Here is a 16,133-nt window from a genome sequence, read left to right as displayed (position 1 = left end):
CCCAGCAGAGACTGATTTAGTCAGGGGGGGGGGGGGGCAATATGGAGATAAAAAGAAAAAATTTATACATCACTGTATTTGTTTTGGTGATAAAATAGCTAGTGATGCACCGATGTGAAAATTGTGGCCGATACCGATAACCGATATTAATATTGCTGTTCTGGCCGATACCGATATTTACCGATGTCGATATCTCTGTATAGAAAACACTTTTTTATGATAATCAAATAAAGAGCTATTTTCCAAAACGCATAATTTTTTTACTTTTGTAACTTATTTTCAGAAATGACTGATATTTTGAAACTATTTAAGGCCAAAACATGTAAAAAAAAAAAAAAAAAAAAAAAAAAAAAATTTAATATCGGATATCGGCCCTATCTTGATATCGGACCGATACCGATGTGTAAAAAAACGGCCATATCGGCCGATATTATATCGGCGGCCGATATATCGTGCATCACTACTAGTGATGCACCGATGTGAAAATTGTGGCCGATACCGATAACCGATATTAATATTGCTGTTCTGGCCGATACCGATATTTACCGATGTCGATATCTCTGTATAGAAAACACTTTATGATAATCAAATAAAGAGCTATTTTCCAAAACGCATAATTTTTTTACTTTTGTAACTTATTTTCAGAAATGACTGATATTTTGAAACTATTTAAGGCCAAAACATGTAAAAATTTTTTTTTTTTTTTTTTTTTTTTTAATATCGGATATCGGCCCTATCTTGATATCGGACCGATACCGATGTGTAAAAAAACGGCCATATCGGCCGATATTATATCGGCGGCCGATATATCGTGCATCACTAAAAATAGCTGAATGAAATCGACGGTCATCATATTGGGACGGCATGGTAACGGGAAGATTGACACGGTATCAAAACTGAAACTAATGTAAAAATATCAAATAGCCCATTTCAGAAATTATTTTGTAAGAAATTTGAATTAATTAATTATTCAATTTAAAACAACTAAATGTTGCATCGTGAATCACACAATAGGCTAAAATAGATAATAGCAAACACAATGACATTTTGTAATTAGTTTAGGTCGTTGTTGTTGCCATAAATACTGTAATTGTGATTTCCTATTTCATCGTCTGATTCAGCTTAAATCCAAACTGTGCCCAGATCAGTGATCTCGTATGAGGCTTTGCAACGAGATCAAAGACTGTTACCTGCAACATGTGGTCACTGACATTAGCTCTACATTTTGACTCGCCACAAAATCAAAAAAAAGGATGTGTTCAATTATTTGCCAGTGTGGCATGGATCAATATTGCAGCAGCCCTTGACATTGTGCTGATAAATTATATTATTGATACAGCCTATTCAGACCATTCTGAGGCCCTTCCCCAAGAAACACTGGTCTGAATAATGGAATATTGTTTAGGTCAGGGATTCTCAAACTTTTTTATACCACAACCCCATTTTATTTAGGATTTCTTTTGGCGACCCCACACTTAATGTATCGCGTAAATTCAATGTGGAATTAAGGAACATCACAATAAAAGCACACATTGTTGAACTTGATCATGCCTATTTATTAGAAAATGTAATTATAGCACTATGTTTTTTTTTTGCCCACTGTCACCTACCCACGACCCCACTTTGGGTCGCGAGTCGACCTGTAGTTTGAGAACCGCTGGTTTAGACCCTCAGAGGCCCTTCTCCAAGAAACACTGGTCTGAATAATGGAACGTTTGCGTTTTTGTTCTGATCTAGTCAACATATACCTTTGGATTTCTATATATACTGGATGGACAGTAGCCTAACTATTGCACATTAACTTAATGTTTATTAACAGTAATTATTGTATGATTGTATATTAGCTTTATGGGTTTATTGATTGATTGATCGTCAAGTGGTTTTGTGTGTAGATGATTTTGTTGGAAGACAATTGAAGGTTAATTTTTTTTATTATTATAATTGTATTTGTATTTTACTATTTTTGTTTCACAGTGAATTATTTTAGTATTTTATCTTTTCATTGTTATTTTAGATAATTTTATATTGTTTGAAATAAACTATTTCATTAATTCATTCATTTATATGTTTATCTCTGTAGACTATACTACAGTGCTACACTGTACCAAACTGTATAAAATATTGTTTTCACAGTATTCATTACAGTATTTTTGTCTAGCCAATATACATGAGTTTTCTGTATCCTATAGGCTATATTATTAAGGTGTTATTGTATTGCGTCATCACTATTGCGTTTGATATCCTTAATGGTTTACATATTCTTTCATGCTGTGCGAGTGAGTGGAGCGTAAGCGTCCCATTACACTTGTCGGATATGGTAAAAAAAAATAAAAAAAAACATATTCCCTGAACAGCTTCTCATCAAGACATTCTTGAACATACATATACCATCAACCTGTCAATCACATGCTCTCGTTCTCCCTCTCTCATTCTCTTCTCTCACAATCAAGCAGTCAAACAAACACTGTACGGTCTTGTTTTCCCTAGGAAGGCCTAATTAAAGAGAGTATGCTATAACAACATTTGACAAAAACACACAGGAGTAGGAATGCAAGGCTTAGGCTGTGTTCTGTTTGAAAACACGACACTTAATGAGGCTAAACACGGAGCACCGTTGGTGGTAATCTCAGACTTGTTGATGTTGACCGTCTGACACAGTATCTGTGTGTGATACCAGGAGACGGGCTTTAGCTTTAATAAGTGAGTGGTATATTAAGCTTAAGGTCTACTATAGGAAACGGCCCGGGTTCGCAATCTCACTGGAGTCCACAGCTGAAATAATGCTCTCACCAGTCCTGTTCACATACAGTACCCCGGGACCAGGGTTGTAAAGTACTTCAGTAATTGTACTTTGTTACAATACTTAAGTACTGATTTTGAGGATTTGTACTTTACTCGAGTATTATTAGGTTTGTATACTTGTACTTTTACTCAATTACATTTCAGAGAAAAAAAAAGCGTTTTACTCCTTATATTTTAAATGCAGACATACAAAGTACCAAGTACAAATCTTGCAGGTCCAACTATTTTAATTAGTATATTTGTTTCTCTGGCCGAACTAACGTTATCAATCCTGCGGCCGCCAATCAAATCTCCATCAATGGAAAATCAACCCGCCCATATACCCATGCCGATTGGTCCTTGTGCAAGACTAGAAAGTGGGGATCTTTGATTAAACACCTGCTATCAGAAGAATAGACAGTAAGAAAAAAAGTTTTTACTTTTACTTTTTAGTACTTAAATACATTTAAAAGTAGAAACTTTTTTACTTTTACTCAAGTGTGTTTTAGCCAGATACTCTGACTTTTACTTGAGTACGATTTTGAGACGGTACCCATACTTTCACTTAAGTATACTGGGTACTTTTTACACCCCTGCCCGGGTCCGGCACCTTGTTCTGATGTGCACGCTGTCCACAGCTGCGTACGCGCATGTACTCACACATTCACACAGGGCAATTTTCCACCGTCGACTAAAAACACACCTCTTACAAAAAAAACGATATCTGAAATTAAGAAAACAAGCCTATATGAACAACTAGTGTCGGGACAGGAGCTCGATTAAACTAGAAGAGCCTGGATCGGAGTGTGTGAATAACATACCTCCTGTACAGATGAAAGCCAACAATGAGATCAAATTGTTAGGAATATATTATGTGTGGATGATGTTGAGAGAGAAGAAAAACTGGAACAGAATAGAAGAGGTTAGAAAGTGGACACAGAGGAAAAACTTGACAGAATTAATATAAGAGTTATATTTAGGCAAGGTCGTCTTTCTTATTACTGCGGGCTACCGGTTGGATCCTCCTTCTAAAAAGAAAAGTTAGTAATTAAAATCAACAAAAGCTGTATGTGTTTACTCTGGGGAACAAACAGAGAATTGGTAGGCCTCTATGTAAAGATACAGATTTAGGAGGAGGTGCAAAATTAAATGGTTAATAACCTATTGTAAAGCTGTAGGCCTAACTCGTGAATAGGAGAGATTACTGTGGATGTGTGGGGAAAGACATGGGGAAAAGATCAAAGGCGGAACCAGAAACAATTAACCACACAGTGAATCACAGCGACTCCATTGAGAGCACTTGGACACCGATTGGACTTAACAGAAGAATACACAGATAGGCTGCAGCAGGCTACATTAGGTTAAAGAATACAACAGATCTAGGCTACATTAGGTTATGCAATACAACATAAAAGCTACAGTAGGCTACATTAGGTTATAGAATACAACAGATAGGCTACATTAGGTTACAAGGTGCACGATATTGATTTTTTGACCCCGATAACTTTATGCTCCTCATGCCGATAACCGATACCGATTACCGATATTTATTGTATTATAAAAAAGAAATTAAATGTATATTCCTGTAGTTTTAACCTACAAAACAAAGCCAAGACAACAGTTTTGACTGATAAAGTGACCATATTTATTTTTCCAAATGAAAATTCACAATCCGTCAATAACTTATAATACATCCAACCGAACAAGTCACCTGCAACATCACCACCGCTACAATGGTGTGTTAAAAGCCTACGACGACGCGCAAGCAGCTTGCTGCTGTGAATCCAAAGCCAGCTACAAAGGAACCCGCAGCGCTTGTATTGTACCTATTGACGAGGCGTTTGCTAAATTAAAGAAGTTTGACAGAAATGACCCAAGGGCTCAAGCTGCTAGCTTTTAAGCAGTGCTTGGTGGTGCAAATTAACCTGGCTAGTGGCTACTATGGAGCAATAAGTGACTGCATATTCAACCAAGGGTTGCATCACAGTCATGAAAGGGGCTAGATTTGCAGCAGCTTTAGCTGTGTGTCATCGTAGGCTTTTAACACAATAACACACCATCGTAGCGGTGGTGATGTTGCAGGTGACTTGTTAGGTTGGATGTATTATAAGTTGTTGCCCTTTTCCCTCCTCGTGGAACTTCTGCATTGCATTTGTTACAAATAGCAAGCGCAATTTTTTCCTCTGAAAGTTTCTGAAACTATTCCACACTACCGACGCCATCTGTTTACATCCGCGCTGCTTCAGAAACTTACGTGGCTACGTCACAGCCAAGCAATACAACAGATATTATACTACAAATACAACCGATATGCTACATTATTAGGTTATACCATACAACAGATATGCTACATTAGGCTACATTAGGTTATACAATACAATAGCCTGCATATAAAGGACTTTTTAAATAGCCTTAAAAGAGTTGGATAATGATGGAAATGCATAAAGAATATCATTCTCATAGTCAGGTTAATTTCAGAACTGAATACAACTGTCCATATTTTTTATATTTCTGTAGTCATAACATGAAGACCAAAACAATGTCCAAGGGAAGGGTGTCATGAAGATGATGATAATAATAAGACTTTATTTGTAATATAGCACCTTTCATACTAGAATTGCAGCCCAAAGTGCTTCACAGCAGTAATAGACATATACAATATATAGACAGGCATACAATGAGCATAAGATTTACTAAATAAAAGCAATGCATAAAGTGCAGACATAAAATAAGTATAACATAGATAATAATCATAAAATAGACAACTTGCATTCATACGTTATCACAATTGAACTGCGCTACAGGAGGTCCTATCGATCGATCGATAATGTGCTATGAATTAACAAGTTGTTGAACTTGTTCTGTATCCATTACATTAGATGTATGCTCTATGAATTAACAAGTTGTTCTGTATCCATTAGCTGTGCTCTATGAATTAACAAGTTGTTAATATCGTATCCATTAGCTGTGCTCTATGAATTAACAAGTTGTTAATACTGTATCCATTAGCTGTATGCTCTATGAATTAACAAGTTGTTAATATCGTATCCATTAGCTGTATGCTCTATGAATTAACAAGTTGTTAAAATACTGTATCCATTAGCTGTATGCTCTATGAATTAACAAGTTGTTAAAATACTGTATCCATTAGCTGTAATGCTGTATGCTCTATGAATTAACAAGTTGTTAAAATACTGTATCCATAGCTGTATGCTCTATGAATTAACAAGTTGTTAATACTGTATCCATTGTTTCTTCGACACCACATTATGCTCAGACCCTAGTCACAAATGAGAGGCGCCTCAATTGCGCCTGACATTTTGTGAGATGAGATGATACGTGAGATGAAACATTGGCGGATTTATTATTAGCCATTCTTAAATCTTATAGATCCAAAGAAACATGGTACCACCACGTGATAAAACTTAAAAGATAAGTGTTATAGCAAATGTGTGTAATGGATGGCATTTGCGAGCAACATTTTTAGGCTCACGAAGGAAGAGAACGGGCTGTTCTGGATGACTGTGTAAAGTGAACTGTAAAACATGGAGAATAAGGTGTATAATGACGAACGAAGGACATACAATGGACCATTTACCTATCTCAAACCCCGCCCTCTTTTCTCAATCGTCCAATCACAACTGTGAGGGAAGCAACGGTTGTGATTATTGGAGGATCAAGAAGAGAGATAGGTCAATTGCAAAATGTTAGGTTGTCAAAGACCTGAAAGAGTCCCTCTCCCTCTCTGTCTGTCTGTCTGTCTGTCTGTCTGTCTGTCTGTCTACTTTTTTGTAACTGTTACTTTTACTTTAATTACTTTAGCTTGTCTTGTCTGTATAACCTATAGAATAAAGAAAATGCATTCGGTAAATGGACTGCATGTTTTATCCAAAGCACTTTACAACTTATGCCTTCACTCATTCACTCACACACCAACGGCGAAGTGCTCAAGGACACTTTGACGCGTCGCTGGGAGGAGCCGGAATTGATCTTCCGATTACCAGACAACCGCTCTACCTCCTCCTGAAACACTGTCGCCCCGAATTCTAGTCCTAGCATAGCCGGTATGGCCAACCCATACTGATGTTCGGTCACATTAGAGAGATGTGGGGAGAAAACACCATAGACCATAAATGAAATGATAAATTTGCCAAACTGACACGAATGAACGTAGAGCCTTGAAGTTGCTCATACTTTGTTGTTTTCATCATTACAATACAGCTCACGTGCCAACGACACAAAGTTCAAATATCCTCTTGATCATTTGTACAGGACCATGTTTATTATCCCACCACTGTTTGTATATGGCTTTTCCTCAGACAGAACAGCACACTCTGTCACATGACGAGACTCCCGCAGGTGATGTGGTGATTAGGGGGAACCCTTCATGTTGGAGTGGCAGGTCCTTGGCAGAGGCTGTCCTATGACAGAGTATCTCGCTCTGTTTGAGGAAAAGCCATATGCAAACAGCGCTGGGATAATAAACATTGCCCCAAAACAAATGAGTGAGTGAATATTTCAATGTCATGCTGTCGGCGTGCCCAGGGTATTGTAATGACTGTTGGTAGTTATGGTTAGAATACAGACCACGTTGGTTAGTTTCATGTTTTGTGCTCAAATTTATATTTTTCCCACGGTGTGCAGAACTGCCGCTGTGGGCTAATGCTATGCATGGAAAAATTGGGATCAATCACTCACTCACTCACTCATGCACTCACTCAGTTACAGACGATCTGACAGGGATGTTGTGTTGGACACATGTGCAGGTAACGTGGTGGGTCTGCACGGTTTCATGCTCATTATGGCCCAGCATGAATGTATGATCAATTCAAACTATGGATGTCCGATATTATCGGCCGACCAATATTATCGGCCGATATCGGCAGTAAAATGTGATATCGGAAAATATCGGTATCGGTTTAAAAAAAGAAAAAAACAATAACAATATTTGTTATATATATATCCAGTGAAATTATTAGTTACCTGAAATTATTCAGTTTTTTGGGGGGGGGGAAACCCTGCATATATCGGTATCGGTTGATATCGGTTGATATCGGTATCGGAAATTAAGAGTTGGACAATATCGGAATATCGGTATCGGTAAAAAAGCCAATATCGAGCATCCCTAATTCAAACCCAGTAATACTTTTACATTATAGCCAAAAGTCTATTTCTTTGACATCTAGATAATTACACGCAAAGTGCTCTAAAAAATTATCTGAGTAATATCAAGAGAAACCCCCTCAAATAGCACCAACTCTGCAAATTCATGTTGAATTGCACTTAGGTTGTACATCTGAGCACATACAACTTTATCTGTGAAGTACAAGTACCCGTAATTATTAAAGACTGCTCACTTCTAGCCTACAATATCAAGGACACATAATATGTATAGTTATAGTAATTAATTATAGTATTATTCTGTGCAATCTGATGCAGGTCTGCATCATAGGACATCCTATGATGATACAGAGAGAGAGAGAGAGAGAGAGAGAGAGAGAGAGAGAGAGAGAGAGAGAGAGAGAGAGAGAGAGAGAGAGAGAGAGAGAGAGAGATGTATATACTCTCTTTTCTGGACTCTTTTTGTATCACAAATAGTACTGTATTTGCAAATCTGGTATGTCATAAATGTATAGATGTAGCAGTACTGTCTATCTGTATGTCATGTATGTCATATTATGATTAATTGAAAATGGGGGACCCTGATGTAAACAAGACGAAAGTCTTTCTCTGGTCTGCATCCCCTTACCAATTGTGTGTATTGAGCCGTACTGTATTGTACCCATTCTGCAATCTGTTAAATAAAGTTTTCATTCATTCAATCAATCAATCAAGAAACGTTAAACAGAATGAGCGAGTTCCCAGGTCGTGTTTTGACAGGAGGCTAGGCTAACTACTGGCTCGTTAGCGAGCTGTCATTGCCTGCAGCATCATCTATCCTCCATCTGACGTGGCCACAGACAGCTCATAGAGAGTGAACACTAAGACACTAAGAACCGACAACACATGACATTGGAGGCATTGCTTTGTTGACAATGTTGACAGCTAACGTTAACCTTAGCTAGGCTAACAACGTATCCTGCAGTGTAAACAAGCAGCTAGTTCTGCTCGGAAATGTGCCTACTAGCATTTAACGTTAGTGCTGGTCGTAGTCTATATTTACATCTATCGTTATAATATAAAATCTGCAACAAAAAAACACAACTTACAATGAGCTGCGGCTGAAATCCAGCGAGATGTTTTCCGCTAGCGAGAACAACACTATAACTTCCGGTCTGACCTTTTCAAAATAAAAGTCTAAAGCACACAAACGATTGAAAAATGTTTCTTTTTGTATTGATACATTTCTTCTCAGTACCTAAATGGATACATGCTGTTTGTTGGAGTGAGTAGGCTATACATATCTGACACTGTGTACATGTCTACTGGCTTAGTGGCAGCATGAAACATATTATATTATCCACAGACTCAGGACGGAGGACCTCCACTTTCATCTAAGTTGAAGCTGTGTAAAATAAATTGTAGCTGGCTCTCAAAAACCACCCGGACACGGAAAGTAATATTATTTTATATATCCTTAATTTTTTTTACTTGGCCACATCATTAGGGTAAAGGTGGTGTTTTGTGGTTACACTAAATTGCCAAGGGACGTATTACACCAGTGGTTATTGTTTAAATTGACTGCATTTATATATTGTCTACGCTAAAAGGACACAATGTATCCTCTGTTTAGACTGCTAAACTAACTAACAATGTTTTATTCAAGATGTCCATTTCCAGAGACTAATTTGGAGACCCATATTAAAATCTTTGAAAAACTGTATTACAGGTTCAGCAATTGACCCAGCTATGTGGAGCTGACAGTGACAGACAGAGGACAGTAATACAACACCGGATTAATTAGGCAGCATGTTAACAGTCAGCACCTGTTATTACATTGTGGATAGAGAGCTATAGCACCCAATGAAGTGGCTGTTGAGGGGGTGGCCATCAACTACAACAATTTATTTTACACAGCTATAGCTTCATCTTAGACTAGACACAGTGGGGTGTTAAAGTGGAGATCCTCCTGAGTCTGTGGACTGTATGTTACTTTCATTGTACAGTAGTGTCCAATGTAGTCTGACAATGGCTGGACAGCCTTTGTGGGGAAAAAATTATATTTATTTTTCAACATTTTATGTTATCAAACATGAATCTGACTGTTTGTGTGTTGACTTCGATTGTTAAATAAAACAAAATGATGTGAGACGTATACGTTTTCAAAACGTACCTTCTCACGCATTTATTTTGAAAGTTAATCTTCCAAACCAGAAGTGTATTTTTGTCGTACAGGAATTTTCTTTTTGTCTTCGGAAAGGAGCTGATGTGACGTTTCCTGTTCCCCTTATTCACGTCCTGGAGCCAGCCAAGCTTTCCCCCCACCCCCACAGTCAAAGCCCTGTACCACGAAACACACACTTACAAAACAATGTAATGTAAAAATACGTGATCAAAATCCAATGTATTGTAGAAGGGTGGATTATCCCTGTGTAACCAGGTCAATTGGACATTGTTTATTATTATTGGGGTTTGAAATGTCACCAAATCCTGTTTATAAATGTCTCCAAGGGTTACTATTGTTTATTATTTTATTAAGGATTGAGATGTTATTAAATCCTGTTTACAAATGTTTAATGTTTACAATTGTTTATTATTTCTTTATACCAAAGGCACTTTTATTTGAATGTAACTTGGGAAGTTCACGTTCGAGAGTGTAGCACTTCCGGGTGAGATATTCGCGCGTGTCAGGCGCAACCTTCCGGTTTGAGTTCAGTTTACGACACGAACTCAACGTGGAGGTACGTGTATCACTGTGGCGCGCCGCACTATTGTGTTTCATACTGTTGTATATATTTTGTATAAGAATTGAATGTCGATAATAATTACTTGCTAGTTGTGACGAACGGTGTGGTTATATGGTATGCACAGTTGAAGGTCTTGGCAATGTAGTTAACTAGTGTTCTCTGTCCACAGACGTATTGAGAGCACACATGTGTTGACGCTGCTTCCTTTTTGTGTATTCTATTCGCCATTCGTTTTACACAGGTGGCCTCCATTGAAGACCATCAAATAAATGATTGAACAGTGTCCATGTGTGCCGACTCATCCCTAAGCCTCTCACACAAAGAACACAACGCAGGAGCCACGTGTGTTAGGCAGGCCTACACACAGAGAACATCCGTTACAGTGGTGCCGTGACCCGGATCAAGAACCTTCGCCAGGATCGTTCGCCAGGGAAGCTGCAGTTCCAAAGTCAACCTGCCCTCATCATTGGTGAGACGCTGCCCTCTAGTGGCGGGTGATAAACTCTTCACACAGGTGTCCTCACAGTCAACACAGCCCTCATCATTGGTGAGACGCTGCCATCTAGTGGCCGGTGGAAAGAACTTCACCCTACGTGGCTTCAATACAGTGAAGGTATGTCACAGCCACAGGCCACTGTTTTGTAAATTGTGAATAAAGACAATTAAAGAGGACAATGAACTTGTGAAGAAGAAAAAAAGACTAGAAGATGAGGATGCCAGTGAATGTGTAAAAGACATTTAGGTATTCATTTAATTGGTTAATCTCTTATGTAATTTCATTCCTATTAATTTTTTTATTTTATTTTTATTTTTTTCTACTACAGTAATTAGAAGCTGAACAGGTTATTTAATTTTTTTTTCTGTTAAGCCAAAGCACCTAAGGGTGAAAGTAGGACAATGGCAGAAGGTGGGAATACAGATGTGGTAGTAGAGATGGACTTGGATGGGGGGGGGGGATTTTACAACCGGCTCTCAGAGACGGAAGCAACAGGACCAGATCCAGTAACATTTGAAACTCCACAGCTTACCTCCACGAGGTACGTGAATCGTGCCAGGCCAAGTCTACCACCAGTTGATTGTGTGGACCGTGCCGGGCCAAGTCAATCACCAGTTAGTGAGCGACTAGCAGGTGAACAGCCAGAGTTAAGTGCGCTCATCACACAGCTGGCAGAAAAGATTGGCGAGTCCATCACAGCTAAGCTGCAGTTTAGCAGGAGCACAGACACCATTGGGTCTATTGAGCGCCCCTCAGAGGTGACAGTGCCACACCGAATAGTCGTGCACTCAGACGCCAGAGAGCCCCCTATATTCAGGGGTGATAATTCAGACAAATTCACTGTTTATGAGTGGGAGAATTTGGTTACCTCATACATGAGGAAACGAGCCACTCCAGTTGGTGAGCAATCACAGGAGATTCTATCTAAGCTCATGGGTAAAGCAGGGGATGTGGTAAGGATAAAGTTGCGTAACAACAAGTCTATTGACCACACAAGGAACCCTCACATGATTTTTGACATACTAAAACAACATTTTAGTGAACTCTCATACTCGAGCATGCCCCTGGCGGACTTTTATAGTACACTACCAAAGCCTGGTGAAGATGCTATGGAGTTTTGGATCAGGTTAAATAGGACAGTAGAAGTAGCTGATGAGTGTTTGAGGAGGCAAGGCCGTAGTATCGAGGACCCGAGTCACGAGGTCAGCATGATGTTTATCAAACACTGCCCTGATCAGTCATTGGCTAATGTTTTTAAATTCAAGTCTGCTGGGCAATGGTCTGCTTGCGAGATCCAGGAGAGACTCGATGAGCACATGCAGGACAGGAAGTCTCGAACTGCTGCAGGTGGACAGTTTGAATTAGGTACGGTAGAGCGCAGGGTTCGTTCCCAGTGTCATGTGCCTATAGTCAGTGACGCACCAGTATTGAGTGCAACAGCCTCGGTGTTTCCGGCACCGTCCCCAGCACCCACAGATGGTTCCGGAGGTGGCCATGACTACATGAGGAGTCTAGTGGGTTTGTTAGACCGCCTAGTTACAGTGCAGACTCAGGTGCCAGCCAGCGCCACAGCTCGGGTACCTGACACACAGCGCCGGTTGTGCAGAGTTTGTAACTCTCCTGACCATTCCACTCTTTCCCACTGCAGAGGGGAGAACAGGTGTCTAGCATGTTTGTCTCCTGGTCATTGGAAGAGGGATTGTCCTCAGCAGCACAACCAGCGGCAGACTCCGCCCGGTGACAGCACTGGTGGTCAGTCTCGTCCTTTAAACGACTAAACTCACACCTAGAGAGGGGTGGTGTGGGTGGTATGGATGAATCCCTCACTGATGTCTCTGATCTTGCTCACTTGTATGAAGACAAGTGTGCCAAAGCACCTAAGGGTTCTCGTACGATCATTCAAGCAACTCAAAAGATTCAAGCTTTCAGTGACCTGTTTTATGCTTCAGTCCTTGTCAACCGGAGTGTTCAGCTTAGAGGCATGTTGGATACTGGCTCTATGTCGTGCAGTATCAGTGAATATGCAGTGGAGAAGCTCCGCTCTGGGGGTGTTTTACCTGGGAAGCAGCAGCCTGAAGAAAATATTGTTTTGATTGGCTGTGGTGGTCTGGAGACGAGGCCTGATGGGTTTTATGATTTAGGCATGCAGCTTTATGGGGTCTCCTTTACTGTACCCACGTTGGTCGTGCCCGGTCAACATGATGACCTGATAGTTGGCACGAATGTCCTTAAACATGTTACCCACGTCCTGAAGGGTGGTAGTGAGTACTGGGATCTCGCATCGAGACCAGAGCCTCAGTCAAGTCCGGAAGTGGAGCAGTTTCTGTCCATGTTTACTAATGTGGAGCGCTGGAGGGGCGGTACGGTTCCCGAGAAAATTGGTACTGTGAAGCTCACCCAGGCCGTGACGCTCCTACCGAGACACGAGCACTTAGTCTGGGGCAGACTCCCCGCTAAGGTGCCTATGTCACCTGGGAGCACTGTAATCGTGGAGCCAACAGACTCCAAGGCTATGCCACGAGGCGTTCTTGTGGGTCGGCTCGTTACACCACTCTGGGGAGATAGGTGGGTGCCCATGACTGTTGTCAATCCGTCTGACAAACCTATCACACTGAAAAGGAATTGCAAGTTGGCTGATGTTTCAGTGTGTTTGGCGATTGAGGACTTAGATGCTTTTCAGGGACTGCAGGCAGTTTCGGAAAGGCGAGAGCCTGACGCCCCTGGTTGTGCCGGTCCTTCGGTCCCGCCGGCTAGGAGTTTGTCAGAGCTCGGGCTCGGTGACATTGACATCAGTTCTTGCCAGGTCAGTGGAGCCTGCAGGTCTCAGCTTGAGCAGTTGATAATTGAATATAGCGACATCTTTTCCAAGGACTCGTTAGACTGTGGTGAGGTCAAGGGATACACTCATCGCATCCGTCTTGTGGATGAGCGCCCCTTTCGATTGCCCTACAGGAGGGTCCCCCCGGCTCACTATCAGAAGCTGAGACAGGTTCTCACTGATATGGAGGAAAAGGGGATTATCAGGAAGTCCTCGAGTGAGTACGCTTCACCTCTTGTAATGGTCTGGAAAAAGGACGGGGGGGTTCGGATCTGCACTGATTTCAGATGGCTGAATGCGCGCACCTTGAAAGACGCTCACCCCCTGCCACACCAGTCTGATTGTCTTGCCGCGCTTGGGGGCAATTGCCTCTTTAGTACGATGGATCTCACCTCTGGCTTCTTTAACATCCCAATGCATGAGGATGACAAGAAGTACACGGCTTTCACAACCCCCCTCGGGTTGCATGAGTACAATCGCATGCCACAGGGTCTATGTAATAGCCCTGCAGCCTTTATGAGAATGATGACTGGAATCTTTGGGGACATGAACTTCACAAAACTGTTGTGTTACCTTGATGATCTCCTGGTCTTCGCGCCGTCAGAAGATGAGGCCCTGTCTAGGCTCCATACCGTGTTTCAGAGGTTGAGGGAGAACAACTTGAAACTGGCTCCCAAGAAGTGTCACCTTCTGCAGCAGGAGGTTAGGTTCTTGGGCCATGTGGTCGGTGGTGGGGGCGTGTCTGTTGATCCCTCCAAGGTGGAGGTTATCTCCAACATGACAGTACAAGATCTCATGGAAGTTGATGGGTGCACACCCTCTGTCCGTAGGATCAGGTCGTTTCTTGGGATGGTATTCTATTACCAGCATTTCCTCCCAAACTGCTCTGCTGTTGCGAAGCCATTGTTCGCCCTTACGGCTGGACAGAAGAGGAAGGGGAGGTCCCCTAAGGACAAGAAACCACCTGGCAGCTTTCGTAGGCTCACCCCTGCCGACTGGACATCGGTTTGTGGGGAAGCTTTCGACAGGCTGAAATCAATGCTACTGGAGTGTGTCGTGCTCGCCCACCCAGATTTTGAGGAGCCTTTTGTCCTCTCAGTTGATGCGTCGTTGGACGGACTTGGCGCTGTGCTGTCGCAGGTACCTCGAGGTGAGTCTAAGGCCAGGCCTGTCGCTTTTGCAAGCAAGACCCTCAGTGCTTCACAGCGTAAGTATCCAGCGTATAGACTGGAGTTCATGGCCTTGAAATGGAGTATATGCGAGAAATTCAGCCATTGGCTGAAGGGTCAGAGATTCACAGTTTGGACGGACAATAACCCGTTGACTTATCTGCTTACGAAGCCAAAGCTCGACGCATGTGAGATTCGCTGGGTGTCTAAACTTGCGGCTTTTGACTTTGACCTCAGACACCTGCCAGGGAAGAAGAATGTGGTGGCGGACGCTTTGAGTCGTGACCCGTTCGCTAAGCATGTTAGTCAGAGGTTATTGAGGGAGCCGTACCCGGCTCTTGTGCAGGAAGCGGGGGCAGTTGAGGGGGACTCTGTGCAAGATGTTTTTAGGTACAGTTGTCTGTCCCAGACGGTGAGTAGCTCACTACTCGGGATGGATTGTGGGACAGAGGAGATCAGAGCCCTCTGTCAGTCTAAATGTGATTGGATTGGTGCTGCTGAGTCCAGAGCGCTGGGTTTGGTTCAGAACATCCAACATCTGTCTGAGGGTCAAGATGTTTTACCGATGTTTTCAGTTGAGGAGCTCCGGTTGAGTCAGGAACGGGACACATGCATCTCTAGGGTGCTACCCTTTGTCGCTGTTCGAAAGCGACCATCTAGACGGGAGAGGCACGGCGCTGACCAGAGGGTTCTCAGACTGTTGAAACAGTGGGACAAGCTGGAGGTCCGTGATGGTGTCCTGTACCGTGTGACGAGGGACCAAGTGTCCAAGCAGAGGAGAACTCAGTACGTGTTGCCGCTGAGTCTGAAGGACAAGGCATTGTCTGGCATCCATGATCTGGCGGGTCATCAGGGCCAGGATCGCACTCTTTCTCTTGCCAGGCAACGTTTTTATTGGCCAGATATGGAGAGGGATGTCAGAGCATATGTCAAGTGTTGTCAAAGATGTGTGTATGGGAAGTCCCCGGAGCCTGCTGCTCGTGCGCCCCTTGAAAGTATCAAGAGCTCCGCGCCGATGCAGT

At 41.9% G+C, this 16,133-nt stretch overlaps 1 protein-coding gene across 1 annotated transcript in view; it reads right to left on the bottom strand.

The window, feature by feature from the left end:
* exoc2 (exocyst complex component 2) overlaps positions 1-9,032 on the bottom strand; it is a 114,526-nt gene extending 105,494 nt beyond the window's left edge. Inside the window, exon 1 of the mRNA XM_084308366.1 lies at positions 8,991-9,032. The gene's annotated coding sequence lies outside the window, so the exon portion shown is untranslated. The remainder of the gene's footprint in view (positions 1-8,990) is intronic.
* Positions 9,033-16,133: the final 7,101 nt, after the last annotated feature.

Source organism: Notolepis coatsorum (genome assembly GCF_963971535.1).
Source record: "Notolepis coatsorum genome assembly, chromosome: 2".
NCBI lineage: Eukaryota > Metazoa > Chordata > Actinopteri > Aulopiformes > Paralepididae > Notolepis > Notolepis coatsorum.
This window is presented reverse-complemented; position numbering and strand designations above follow the sequence as displayed.